This window comes from Macaca mulatta, chromosome 5, assembly GCF_049350105.2.
Source record: "Macaca mulatta isolate MMU2019108-1 chromosome 5, T2T-MMU8v2.0, whole genome shotgun sequence".
Taxonomy (NCBI): domain Eukaryota; kingdom Metazoa; phylum Chordata; class Mammalia; order Primates; family Cercopithecidae; genus Macaca; species Macaca mulatta.
In genome coordinates this window covers 41,039,022-41,052,805 of record NC_133410.1, presented here as the reverse complement: position 1 = coordinate 41,052,805, position 13,784 = coordinate 41,039,022, and the positions used below count along the sequence as shown (strand labels likewise).

General features: G+C 40.6%; 1 long non-coding RNA gene across 1 annotated transcript in view; it reads right to left on the bottom strand.

Annotated features, from left to right (window-relative positions):
• Positions 1–550: 550 nt before the first annotated feature.
• Positions 551–13,784, bottom strand: part of LOC144341146 (uncharacterized) — a 51,812-nt gene continuing 38,578 nt past the window's right edge. The window contains exons 2-4 of the long non-coding RNA XR_013417829.1: positions 2,636–2,770; positions 1,758–1,916; positions 551–1,259 (exon numbers count right to left, since the gene is read on the bottom strand). This is a non-coding gene — a long non-coding RNA (uncharacterized LOC144341146). The remainder of the gene's footprint in view (positions 1,260–1,757; positions 1,917–2,635; positions 2,771–13,784) is intronic.

The window sequence follows — 13,784 nt, the reverse complement described above, 5'->3', positions numbered from 1 at the left end:
GTTGTAAGCAGAGTCATCAGTCCCTTGGAAGACGTCCTGACCTCCCCAGGACTGAACTTTCAACCTCTTGAGCTGACAGTTAGTAGTGGATGCACAAATTTTGCTTGCGACTAATTGCAGCTTGTAAATGGAGCATTGTGGCTCCGGAAAAGAGCCAGCAGTCGCTCTCCCCAGGGTCACCCAAGTGGAATCTGGACACAAGAAAGCCTGTCCCCTAATGGGAGTCCTCCCAGAGCACTTCCCAACCTCTCAGGCCCTGGGTTTGTGTCCATCAAGTAGAGAGCTAGAGGGCACAGCAGGAGACTCCTCTGCAAATCTTCTTAGAATGCCAGGCTATTCATAGTAACTTGCAGCTCCCTCAGGAATTCCCACAGACTTCCCAGAGCCGACTATTGTCTCCCCACCCTGCAGCAGTGGCCTTTCACAGACCCAGGGATACACACGCCATCTCAAAGCGCAAAATGCTCTGCAAGCCATCCATGGGGTGTTCACCAAAGAAACTACTGGAAATTGAGAGGAGGAAAAACAGAGGCAAGTTGGGAAGGTAGAATAAGATTTTCCAGCAGATTAACTATTTATTTTTAGTTTCACAAAGCAGATACACTTTGTAATTGACAAATAAGCCATAGAGTGCCACGCAACATGAAGTCATATTTCTTTTTCTTAAAGGCAGGGCTAGGTATGCTCTGAGCATCTCTCTCATAGAACAGCTGGCTGTACATGTGAATCACAAACATTCAGTTGTAAAACAAAAGGGGTAGCCAAGGGTGACTTTTTTGTTTTCTCTGATAGTTTCATTGGACTGAGGTGGTAGCTAATATCATCTCGTATCCTCAGACCATGAAAAGAACATAAGGAACTCTGTGAAAGTGTAGAGTGAGCTTTCCAGGCAAGCATCATATTGTTCTCAGTTAATCAAATTTGTCAAATTGTTCCCAGTGCCTTAGAGCTAAAGGGTAATACTTAGGACCACAGTAAACAAATCCCCAGCCATCTGCTCTGACAGCTGTTGGACCTTGAGGACGAACTTGTATTCCCAGAGTATTTCAGGAGCCCTTAGGCACAGAATTGCACTAGAATGGTTCGAACATCAAGTGGCCAAAGAAAGATTAAACTACCACCAGCCCTGGGATGTGTACTCCCACCTAGAGGTGTCCCAGGAATAAGCAACAGGAGCAAAATTCTCCCTTTGTTCATCAGCCTCTGAACATTCCAGTTTCTGTGTCATCTGGATATTTTCTCAATACCTTCAGCCTGGCCTTAAAAATCAATGCAGTTAGTGAACTGCTTAGTTGAAACTGAACACATCTATTGATGCAGAAACAAGAGCTGTGCACTTCCAGCCAATTTAAAGAAATCTTCTTGGATGATCTGTTCGATTCTGTGCCTCTCAAATGTAAATTATTTCTATGAAATTATTTCTATGAAAGTTGTTTGCCTTCACAAGTTAGTTTTTGTGTGCCAATTTCATTAGGCCAATTGGGTGTCATAAATGATGTTAGAATAGGGTGATCAATCAACCCAGTTATGCTGAGACTGTCTCAGTTTTAAAACTAGAAAATTCAACATTCTCTGAAAGCTCCCATTCCTGGGCAAATGAATAGTTAGTTGTTTTACCAAGTAATTTCCCTTCCAAGTCAAAATGTCCTACTGAGCTTGAAAGTGTAGCGACTTAATAAAGTCTTGAGTTTCTGAGTTTAAAATCTTAGTGGGGCACACATTAAAAGGGGTTCTTCTGAAAGTGACAAGGGGCTTACCTGGGGAGGTCAGTTTGTTTTGAAATTATCCAAGACAAAAAGGACTCTTTGTGACATCTGATGGGTGGGGGAGCTCGGTGTCCAAGTATACCACACTCAGTAACCACACATAGGTATTTAGTAGTCAGTGTTTTCATCTTTCTTCCATGTCTTCAATTTCTGATACAGAAAAAAAAATGCCAGACAGAGTTTTATAAATGTTCTCTTGGGACATTGCACATTTCCACTCGTACACTTTTATGCACTTGGGAAACATGTGAAAAGAAGGTCAGATGAAAGAAATATTTAAATTATGTAAGCCTCTCTTACTACATTCTTAGAAGATCAAAGCCATTTTGTGCATTAATGTTTTTCCATATCTAAACTTTTATATTTGGCTTCATTTATTCCACTCAATTTGACCCAACTCAGTGCTTTTTAAACTCTAATGTGCCAGTGAATCACCTGGGGATCTTGTTAAAATACAAATTCTGATTCAGTATGTCTGGGGTGGAGCCTGAGATTCTGCACTTCCAACAAGCTCCCAGGTGATACTGACGTGGCTGGTCTGAGGGCCACAACTTGAGTAGCAAGATTCCAGGGGACTATAACTACATTTTCTTTACTCTCAGGAAATTTCTAAAAAGAGGGAAGAAAAAATATTTTTAAGGGATTGGAGAGAAGAAATTGTGCTTTATATTCCCAAAAATAATGCCTGTTGGAACAGTGAATACTGTGTGTTTTAATGTAAAACACAAATGCACTTAAAATTGACCCAAAACATCAGACTGCCTAGGAAAGGAAGGCGGAAGGAAGGAAGTAGAGGAAGTTAGAGGGTGTGGCCATTGAATGTCTGTGGCCGGAGGGAGTCCGCTCTTTTCTCAAGCAAAGGTACTTACCTTTTCTTCTACCACTCTCTTTCCAGGGACATCAATAGCCAGGATTCCCCTTCCAAAGGTTGCTGGAAGTGTGAGCAGTAATTTGGTTATGAAGCAAGAGAATGTTTTATTCTCTTTCAATTGGTTGTGAGAACCCTACAAAAAGATCCATTAAAGATGAAAAATGAAACATGCTCTGAAAAGCGTACCAATCTTTTCATGTTCATTATAGTTTATTGTGTTTCTGAAGACACAAAAACAGATAATGAAATACATAAGTAGAAGAGGAAATATCATTAAGTCAAATGCCTGACAGAAAATGGATTATACTAAAACACACACAGTTCTGATAGCATTTTACAATAAAAATTGTTTATGTGACTCAAGGATTTCTGTTGCTCACACAGCTCTGGTTGACACATATAGGGACAGAAAAGAAATTTGGGATTAAATATTTTAATTATTTAAGAAGAAAGTGGGTGTGCCTCAGAAATGGATGACATGTGTCCCCCAAATTACATCAGTCATGACCTTGGGAGAGTTTATATCATTTTCCCTGAAGAGGAACATCAAATGTAGCTGATTACATGGTCACTAAGCACCCCCACAAAACAAATCTTTCAATGTATGCTTATGTTCCACGGAAAATGTGTAGCCAAGGCTCTAACCAATATGACTTATATCTACTGCTCTTACAGGAGTTTCAGGCTGAAAGAGGAAACCTTTTTTTGGAAAAAGTCATCAAAGCAGAGGTGGCCCAAATTATGCTCCATGTTTCTTTGCGTTTCTACAAAGGAGGAGCATGTAATTAGAATAAATTGAGTTCAATATTTTTCCTTTATCTAGAAGCTTTCTTCTGTTTAATTTCTCCCGTATTTTTGTTTTGAACAGCTGGCTGTTCATAAATGGTTCCCTATGTGTTTTGATATGATATCCTCAGAGATGCTCTTAGATTGTGAAATCCTAGTGAGTGGAGCTGTTTATTTGCTCATCACCGAGACAGGTGGTCTCTCAGGCCAGCAGACAGTTCTTTAGAGAGCAGTCTCTGGGCTGCAGCTTTGACTCCAGATGGGTGAAAACCTCTCTGTTATATCTTAGGCTTCACTTCCTCTCTTTTTTCTTGGTATGGCTTTGTGGGGGCTGATGCTAGGAAGGACCATGAAGGAGGATCAGTTTTGTTTTTCTGCCTCTGCCACCTTCGTGTTCACAGCCCTGGCTTGGCACAATGCACATACCTCTAGAACATTGTCACCTCTCATCAGATCTACAGATTGGGTGCTTGCACCGGTGGAGAAGCCAGCTCACAGGCAACAGGAATGGTTTTAAGTGTCCTGCCTTGTTTCTTTTTCTGGAATTTGCTCAGACATTTGCATAGATTTACATGATCTATCCATTTATATATACTTTGGGCACTTAATCTTGCAGCTACCTATTTCTTTTTTTTTCTGTTGTTTATTATTTTATACTTTTTGTTAGAAGTCTTGACATATGTTAGATTTTTTAATATATATATACTTTATGTTCTAGGGTACCTGTGCACAACGTGCAGGTTTGTTACATATGTACACATGTGCCATGTTGGTGTGCTACACCCATTAACTTGTCATTTACATTAGGTATATCTTCTAATATGATTCCTCCCCCCCCACCCCAAAACAGGCCCCAGTGTCGAAATGAAGGCAGAAATAAGGATGTTCTTTGAAACCAATGAGAACAAAGATACAACATACCAGAATCTCTGGGACACATTTAAAGCAGTGTGTAGAGGGAAATTTATAGCACTAAATGCCCACAAGAGAAAGCAGGAAAGATCTAAAATGGACACCCTAACATCACAATTAAAAGAACTAGAGAAGCAAGAGCAAACATACGCAAAAGCTAGCAGAAGGCAAGAAATAACTAAGATTAGAGAGGAACTGAAGGAGATAGAGACACAAAAAACCCTTCAAAAAATCAATGAATCCACGAGCTGGTTTTTTGAAAAGATCAACAAAATGGATAGACCGCCAGCAAGACTAATAAAGAAGAAAAGAGAGAAGAATCAAATAGATGCAATAAAAAGTGATAAAGGGCATATCACCACCAACCCCACAGAAATACAAACTACCATCAGTGAATACTATAAACACCTCTAGGCAAATAAACTAGAAAACCTAGAAGAAATGGATAAATTCCTGGACACATACACTCTCCCAAGACTAAACCAGGAAGAAGTTGAATCCCTGAATAGACCAATAGCAGGCTCTGAAATTGAGGCAATAATTAATAGCCTACCAACCAAAAAAAGTCCAGGACCAGACGGATTTACAGCTGAATTCTCCTCTACAAGCAGGAGCTGGTACCTTTCCTTCTGAAATTATTCCAATCAATAGAAAAAGAGGGAATCCTCCCTGACTCATTTTATGAGGCCAACATCATCCTGATAACAAAGCCTGGCAGAGACACAACAAAAAAAAGAGAATTTTAGACCAATATCGCTGATGAACATCGATGCAAAAATCCTCAATAAAATACTGACAAACCGAGTCCAGCAGCACATCAAAAAGCTTATCCACCATGATCAAGTGGGCTTCATCCCTGGGATGCAAGGCTGGTTCAACATATGCAAATCAATAAATGTAATCCAGCATATAAACAGAACCAAAGACAAAAACCACATGATTATCTCAATAGATGCTGAAAAGGCCTTTGACAAAATACAACAGCCCTTCATGCTAAAAACTCTCAATAAATTCGGTGTTGATGGAATGTATCTCAAAATAATAAGAGCTATTTATGACAAACCCACAGCCAATATCATACTGAATGGGCAAAAACTGGAAGCATTCCCCTTAAAAACTGGCACAAGACAGGGATGCCCTGTCTCACCACTCCTATTCAACGTAGTGCTGGAAGTTCTGGCCAGGGCAATCAGGCAAGAGAAAGAAATAAAGGGTATTCAATTAGGAAAAGTAGAAGTCAAATTGTCCCTGTTTGCAGATGACATGATTGTCTATTTAGAAAACCCCATCATCTCAGCCCAAAATCTCCTCAAGCCGATAAGCAACTTCAGCAAAGTCTCAGGATACAAAATCAATGTGCAAAAATCACAAGCATTCCTATACACCAATAACAGACAAACAGAGACCAAATCATTAATGAACTCCCATTCACAATTGCTTCAAAGAGAATAAAATACCTAGGAATCCAACTTACAAGGGATGTGAAGGACCTCTTCAAGGAGAACTACAAACCACTGCTCAATGAAATAAAAGAGGACACAAACAAATGGAAGAACATTCCATGCTCATGAGTCAGAAGAATCAATATCGTGAAAATGGCCATACTGCCCAAGGTAATTTATAGATTCAATGCCATCCCCATTAAGCTACCAATGACTTTCTCCACAAAATTGGAAAAAAATACTTTAAAGTTCATATGGAACCAAAAAAGATCCCGCATTGCCAAGACAATCCTAAGTCAAAAGAACAAAGATGGAGGCATCATGCTACCTGACTTCAAACTATACTACAAAGCTACAGTAACCAAAACAGCATGGTACTGGTACCAAAACAGAGATATAGACCAATAGAACAGAACAGAGTCCTCAGAAATAATGCCACACATCTACAACCATCTGATCTTTGACAAACCTGACAAAAACAAGAAATGGGGAAAGGATTCCCTATTTAATAAATGGTGGTGGGAAAACTGGCTAGCCATAAGTAGAAAGCTGAAACTGGATCCCTTCCTTACTCCTTATACAAAAATTAATTCAAGATGGATTAGAGATTTAAATGTTAGACCTAAAATCACAAAAACCCTAGAAGAAAACCTAGGCAATACCATTCAGGACATAGGCATGGGCAAGGACTTCATGACTAAAACACCAAAAGCAATGGCAACAAAAGCTAAAATTGACAAATGGGATCTAATTAAACTAAAGAGTTTCTGCACAGCAAAAGAAACTACCATCAGAGTGAACAGGCAACCTACAAAGCGGGAGAAATTTTTGCAATCTACTCATCTGAGGAATTGAACTCAACTCTGCACCAAGTAGACCTAATAAACATCTTCAGAACTCTCCACCCCAAATCAACAGAATATACATTCTTCCCAGCACCGCATCGCACTTATTCCAAAATTGACCACATAGTTGGAAGTAAAGCACTTCTCAGCAAATGTGAAAGAACAGAAATTATAACAAACTGTCTCTCAGACCACAGTGTAATCAAGCTAGAACTCAGGACTAAGAAACTCAATCAAAACCGCTCAACTGCATGGAAACTCAACAACCTGCTCCTGAATGACTACTGGGTACGCAGCTACCTATTTCTATTTAAAGTCATAATTTCCCCCCACATTTTCCTGATCACGTTCAACTCTGCAGTCTACGTTGCTGAGAACATTGTATCATTCATTCATTGAACAAATATTTGAGTGCTTTCTATGTGGCAGTCATGGTAGTAGGTGCTGGGGTGCAATACTGAATAACACAAAGTCCTTGGCTTCTTTTGTTCTAGTAGCAGAGTGGAGAGACAGTCAGCAAACAAATAAATCAATAGATATGAACTATATTAGATGGTAATAAGTCCTAGAGAGAATGTACAAGGTAAGGAAGATGGGAGTGCTGTAGCGGGGTACAAGTGTTGCTCTTTTACATGGAGTAGTCAGGGAACTTCCTATCTGGAGCTACCACTTGGGACTGTACTTTGTACAAGTTCATGGATTGCTTTTCTCCTCATAGTTATTATAAGTTGTGTTGCTGTGAAAATTTTCTGGCATATAGGATCAAAGCACTTGATGAAGAGGGTGCCCATTTTTGAAACTGTCCTTTGGGACTAGTTGTAGGCCTTGATAAGGCTGAGATTTTAGCAGCTCCATGGAGGAAGTGAGGCAGTGAGTCATATAGCTGTATGGGGGAAGAGTATTTCAGGCAGGTGGAACAGCAAATGTGACACTCTGAAGCAGGAACAATTTATAGTGTGTTAGAGGATGGGGCTAGTGACTGGAGCAGGATGAATGAGGGGGCAGGCATGGGAGGTGAGGCCAGGGGTGGAGGAGGACCCATCACAAAGGGTCTTGGAGATCATTGTAAGGACTTTGTCTTTCATTTTAATAGAAACAGAAAGTCAGTGAAAGTCTTTGAATTGAGAATTGATATGACCTGATTAGTATATATTAAGGATCATTCTGACTGCAATGTGAAGAACTGATATAGGGCAGATAAGAGTGTAAGCAGACAATGATGAGGCTATTGCAATTGCCCAGGGGAAAGAATATGGTGGCTTGACCCTTGGGGGTAGTAGTGGAAGTGATGAGAAATATTAATTCTGCTTTTGGGAGAAGTCTTTTATATGATTCCTGAGATCCATTAGCTTCTTGTGCAATGTGGTGAAAATCCTCTTGCATACGAGGTGTAGTTCAACAACTAGTATCCCACAGAAAGAATGGTGGAACTTCAGAGTTGGAAGGGGTCTTAGAAGCAGGACATCTAGTGGAGGAAGAGTGAAAACAGAGATACTTGGTCTGATCTTCAAGCTTGTGTAGGTCTTACATTTTGATAGAGGGGGAAAGGAGGAAATTGATGCCTCAATAAATGCTGATTTATCTGGAATTCACAGTGGTCCCAGGCTAGGGAATCTAAAGGTGGAGACTGCATCCTAGTGTGAGACAGCACAAAATCTGAAAGCTCCGATCTCACTGAGTTCTCGCTTGAGGCTGTTTCAACCTCTCACACAATGCGGAGATTACCTGCATCCCAGGGTGCATAAACCTAGCCTTGACTACATTTCCAATGGAGAATACTTGTCATTTTAAGGTAATTCACCATGATGTTGGATAGCTCCAAGCATCTGGAAGATTTTTGTTTGTTTTTGTTTTGTTTTGCTTTGTTTTTGTACAGAGCTGAAATCGTTCTCTTCTACCCATTCTGCCCTCTGCAGCTAGGCTGGCCAGTAAAGGCAGTGCAGGAGTATTGGTTAAGAGTATGGTTCTGGATCCAGATGGTCTAGGTCAGGATCCAGGTTCTTTGTGAAATTGAGCAAGCTGATAAACCCCCTTGTGCCTCAGTTTCCTCAAAAACAAGGTAGTATCTATAAAGCACTTAGAAGAGGACACAGTACAGAGATGGGGTCCAAAATATAATGGACCATTATATTTTCTTATATTGTTATGAATATAAGAATCAGGCCCATATTTGAGCACCGCTCTCTGCTTTTCCTGTAATTTGCCTATTCCTATTAAATTTTTTTTTCTCAAAAGTAATTTATTCAGGTATATGGTGACCTTTTGTCCAACATTTTCCATTTTAAATAGTTTATCCTATCTTTTTATTATTATTATTATACTTTAAGTTCTAGGGTATACGTGCACAACGTGCACGGGCAAGGACTTCATGTCTAAAACACCAAAAGCAACAGTAACAAAAGCCAAAATTGACAAATGGGATCTAATTAAACTAAAGAGCTTCTGCACAGCAAAAGAAACTACCATCAGAGTGAACAGGCAACCTACAGAATGGGAGAAAATTTTTGCTATCTACTCATCTGACAAAAGGCTAATATCCAGAACCTATAAAGAACCCAATCAAATTTACTAGAAAAAAACAAACAACCCCATCAAAAAGTGGGCAAAGGATATGAACAGAAAATTCTCAAAAGAAGACATTCATACAGCCAACAGACACATGAAAAAATATTCCTATTAAATTTTGTAGTCCTCTCATGACTCCTGGTAGCAGTTATCAATGAAATTAACAAAACAAAGGGTTTGGTGTTTGCCCTGGGGCAGCAAGAAAAGAGGAATTGCTGATAACTGGTTTTGGGTTCAGGCATTAACCTGAACCCAAGTTGTTGGTTCTCTGGCATTTAAAGGTTGACCCCATCTTAAATATAGATCCATAAGCCCCATTTCATTTGGTAAGCAGTAGTCCAGGATGCAGCAGAGTAGTGTGGTTGAAAATCTAGGTTTTGGAGTCTGATTTTTCTCATTTGACTCTAGTTTTGACACTTATTCTATAACTATGGGCAACTTATTTAATCATAATAATATATTCCTTCAGTCTATTGTCGAGATCAAATGAGAATATATTCAAAGTGCTTTGTACAATGTAGGAGGTCAAGAAATACTATGAATAATTTTAAGTTATAGAAATGAATTTCTAAAACAAAGTAATATGGTTTGGCTCTGTGTCCCCACCAAATCGCATGTTGAATAGTAGTCCCCAGTGTTGGAGGTGGGGCCTAGTGGGAGGTGGTTGGATCATGGGGATAGATTTTTTCATGAATGGTTTAGCACCATCTGCTTGGTGCTGTTCTCATGACAATGAGTTAATTCTTGCAAGGTCTGCTTGTTTAAAATTGTGTAGCACCTCCTCCTTCACTCTCTCTTGTCTCTTGTTCCTGCTCCCACCATGTGAGATGAAATTTGCCTTCTGCCATAATTGTAAGTTTCCTGAGGCCTTACCAGAATCCAGGCAGATGCCAGCATCTTGCATCCTGTACAGCCTGTAGAACTATAAGCTAATTAAATCTCTTTTCTTTATAAATTACCCAGTCTCAAATATTTCTTTGTAGGAGTATGAGAACAGACTAATACATAAAGTCAATTCTTAGAAATGACCATGTTCAAAAGTCATGCAAGCCACATTCTCTGGGCTTCATAGTGCATCTTAAGGAGGAGAAGAAGAAATGAATATTAAGACTTGCTGCTCCTACCTTCCTGGCAAGTGAAGGTTCCCAGTGCTCAAGGAGGCTTACTGCTAGAGCCGGGTGGAACTGATCTCACATTCACAAGAAATGTAGGAAACTCTGAAGTCGGCTTACCCTGACACCCACTCATCAACTGAAAATTTGAAATGTGCTTGAACTGGTTATTTTGTAGCAGATAGATTTTTTAAATAATTTTTTTCTTGAATACAACAAAATACATGTCTATTATAGAAATGCAAGAAAGTATAGAATAACCCAAAGAGTCAAAACGCTGCCTCTGCCCAGAAGTTGCCCTTGCAAGGTTTTGCACAGCACCTTAGGTGGGTGAGCAACATAAGGCAGGGCTGTGTCTTTCTGGCCTAATCCCAAGACCCTAGAAGGGAACGCAGCATTGTAGTACAGAATAGTGATTAGTAAAGAGTGGCTGAATGCACAACATATAATCATGTCTATAAATACATTTTTACCCCCACCATGGATAGAAATTGCCAGATAGATTTCTTTTCATGGTTGTTTCACTTAATTAGATCCTTTTAAATATTGAATTTAAAGCCAGTGGTGAATATACGTAGATCCTAAATGTACCAAGAACACAGCTTTGTGTTTTGTCCATGTGGTGGTCCATAACCCAAGAAGTGTCCAATGGGCTTCTCTCAATGGATCCTGAAGACTGACTAGGCTGATCTCAAGTAAGTGGCTCCCACCCAGAAATCCCTTCTCCTGAGTTTTTTTTCTTTAACCCCACTTTCACGCATTTGGAGAATTTTACAAACATTTTGGATTTTGGAGAATTTCCACTTCCCTCCTCTACATTCAATTTTCTTTCTAAGATAATGGGGTACCATTTATTTTATGCTTGCAACAAGCCCGATACTTTGCTAAACTTCAAACTGATATCATCTCATTGAATCCTCAGAACAACTCTGTGTTGGCTGTCACCATTCTTACAGAAGAAAAAGCAGAGGCTATGAAAGGTGCAAAAACTTGCCCAGAGTCACATGGCTGGCAAAGGGCAGAATCTAGTTCAGGTCAGTCTGACTCCAAAGTCCATGCTTCAACCACCTGGATATACCAACATCAGAGTTTATGTTTAATCTTGAATATTGTTCTCTATACTTAGCTTTATAAGCATGAAGCTATTATAGTACCTTCAGCAGAATCTGAAATGTCAAACTAATATCTGGAGTGGATGTACTATAATTTAAATACTCAATCTCTTGCCCCTCCTTGTTAAACATGTAGGTTGTAGAGAATATCAGAGCAGAGATGCCCAATATTTAAAACTCAGAGAGGGTCAGGAAGAGCATCCTATTGTGGAACTCCAAGAGTGAGGTGGTGGGCAAAGTAAAAGCCAGTTAACATAAAGGGATCACGTGGAAACCGGGTCCTGGGCATCTTGCAGCTTCCTAGAACCCAACATGTGGTTCCCAGGAAATTATAGGAACACTGAACAAGGAGGCTGCAGAAGGGCAACAAGAAAGGTTTGTGTTTGCATTTTCCCACATCTGGTTTTTGCCCATCTGAACGCGTCATAGGGCTAAATTACAACGTACATTACAAGGGCTTGACCATCAGAGCCTTTTTGGGGTGTAGGAAGGAAACATCCAATCCTGCTTTGCTGCTGGGCCTCTCTCTCTCACTCTCTCTCTCTCCCCACTGCACCCCCTTTCTCTGTCTTCTGAGGAATCTGGAGGATGACTAGTAAGGGGTAAAAGAGGCTCATCTTCCTCTTCCTCTCACTCCCAGGATGCTGGGTCTTTCTGCCCTCAGAAACCCTTGGATGCTGTCAGTGATTGTTAGAGAGAGACTGTTTGGGCTGTGGCTTCAGACACTGCCCAAGGGCAGATCGCTGGACTCCTAGCCCGACCCCTGCCTCATGAACAATGAAGACCCTTCAGCTTCTTCCCTCAGCTGTCTCGGGGCCGCCCCGGGTGAGGTGGGGGTGGGCGATCAAGTGAACCCCAGCTCAGGAGGGCACAAGGAGGGAGGTAAAATGGCACGGTTAAAATCAGAGTTTTTTTGAACCCTGGGTTAAATTTCCAGCCCTGCCATTTATCTGTGCAACTTTGATTTATGTTACTTAACCTGAAAGAACCTCAGTTTTTCTATCTAGAAAATGGTGATGATAATCCTTAACAAAGAGATGCTGAAAGGATGAAATAAAATGGAACCATTGTGCCTGTCAATCAGTACATGTTGGCTGATACTGATATTGTCAGCCTCAGCGTACAGAAGAATTATATTCTCTCTTCTATTCTGTAAAATGCTCCTGACTATTTTGATGTAATTTTCTACTTAGTTAAACTGGTTCATTTTTGCCCGGATGGGTTAATTTAGTAACCCTCCCTTACCCACCCTTCCCAAAAGCTTTTGTTCTTCTAGGTCCATGGCTTGGAGAAAGGAGACATAGGTCCTTTTTGTTTGAAGGATACTGGGGCCTGAGGTGACCCTCAAGTGACCTGTTCCGGCCAGAGAATCTAGCTAGAGAGAAGGTTGCAGGAGACACAAGAACCTTTTGTGACTTTTTTTGTTTGTTTGTTTGTGAAGATTTAAAAGCATGTGTTATTCTTTGTAGGATGTGTATAGAAGCTATTCAACACTTGCAGGTGAATGATGAGATACTCCTTTTTCAGGACAAGAAATTCCTTTGGCATTCTCATTTTTTCACTCTTTTTTTTTTTTTTTTTGAGACGGAGTCTCACGCTGTTGCCCAGGCTGGAGTGCAGTGGCGCGACCTCGGCTCACTGCAAGCTCCGCCTCCCGGGTTCCCGCCATTCTCCTGCCTCAGCCTCCTGAGCAGCTGGGACCACAGGCGCCCGCCACCGCGCCCGGCTAATTTTTTGTATTTTTAGTAGAGACGGGGTTTCACTGTGGTCTCGATCTCCTGACCTTGTGATCCGCCCGCCTCGGCCTCCCAAAGTGCTGGGATTACAGGCTTGAGCCACCGCGCCCGGCCATTTTTTCACTCTTAAGAACCCAAGAGAGAAAAGTATGACTCTGAGAGGCTTGCAAATGGGAATTAACACCATTCTATGATCTGTGCAGTTGTTATTTGCAATACAACACAAGCACAGAGGATGTAGGGGGCGAAAAGGAAGTATAACCAAGGGACAAGATGGTAGTATATTTTCTCATGAAGAATAGAAAACAATTCTCCCCTAAAACCGGATTGAGACAGCTAATTGGAGCCTTTGGAGACACCACTGATGAGACACTCAGAAGAGAATTACTCCATTTTGCAGTTCAGTGTGTTTAGCATCTTAGACTGACCTAATTTCAATAAAACATAATATTATGAAAGAAAAAAGTTATATTCCAATAGTAGGAAGTGATTGTAGGGTTAAATGGTGCCTGTTTGGTAAGTGCCTGCTTCATCTTTTTATTCATTTAAGCTCCTCCACTCCCTGGCACTCACCCTATTTTTACTTTCAAGGATAAACTCTGACATTTCTCCTGTGACTAGAGTAAGTCATCCTTTT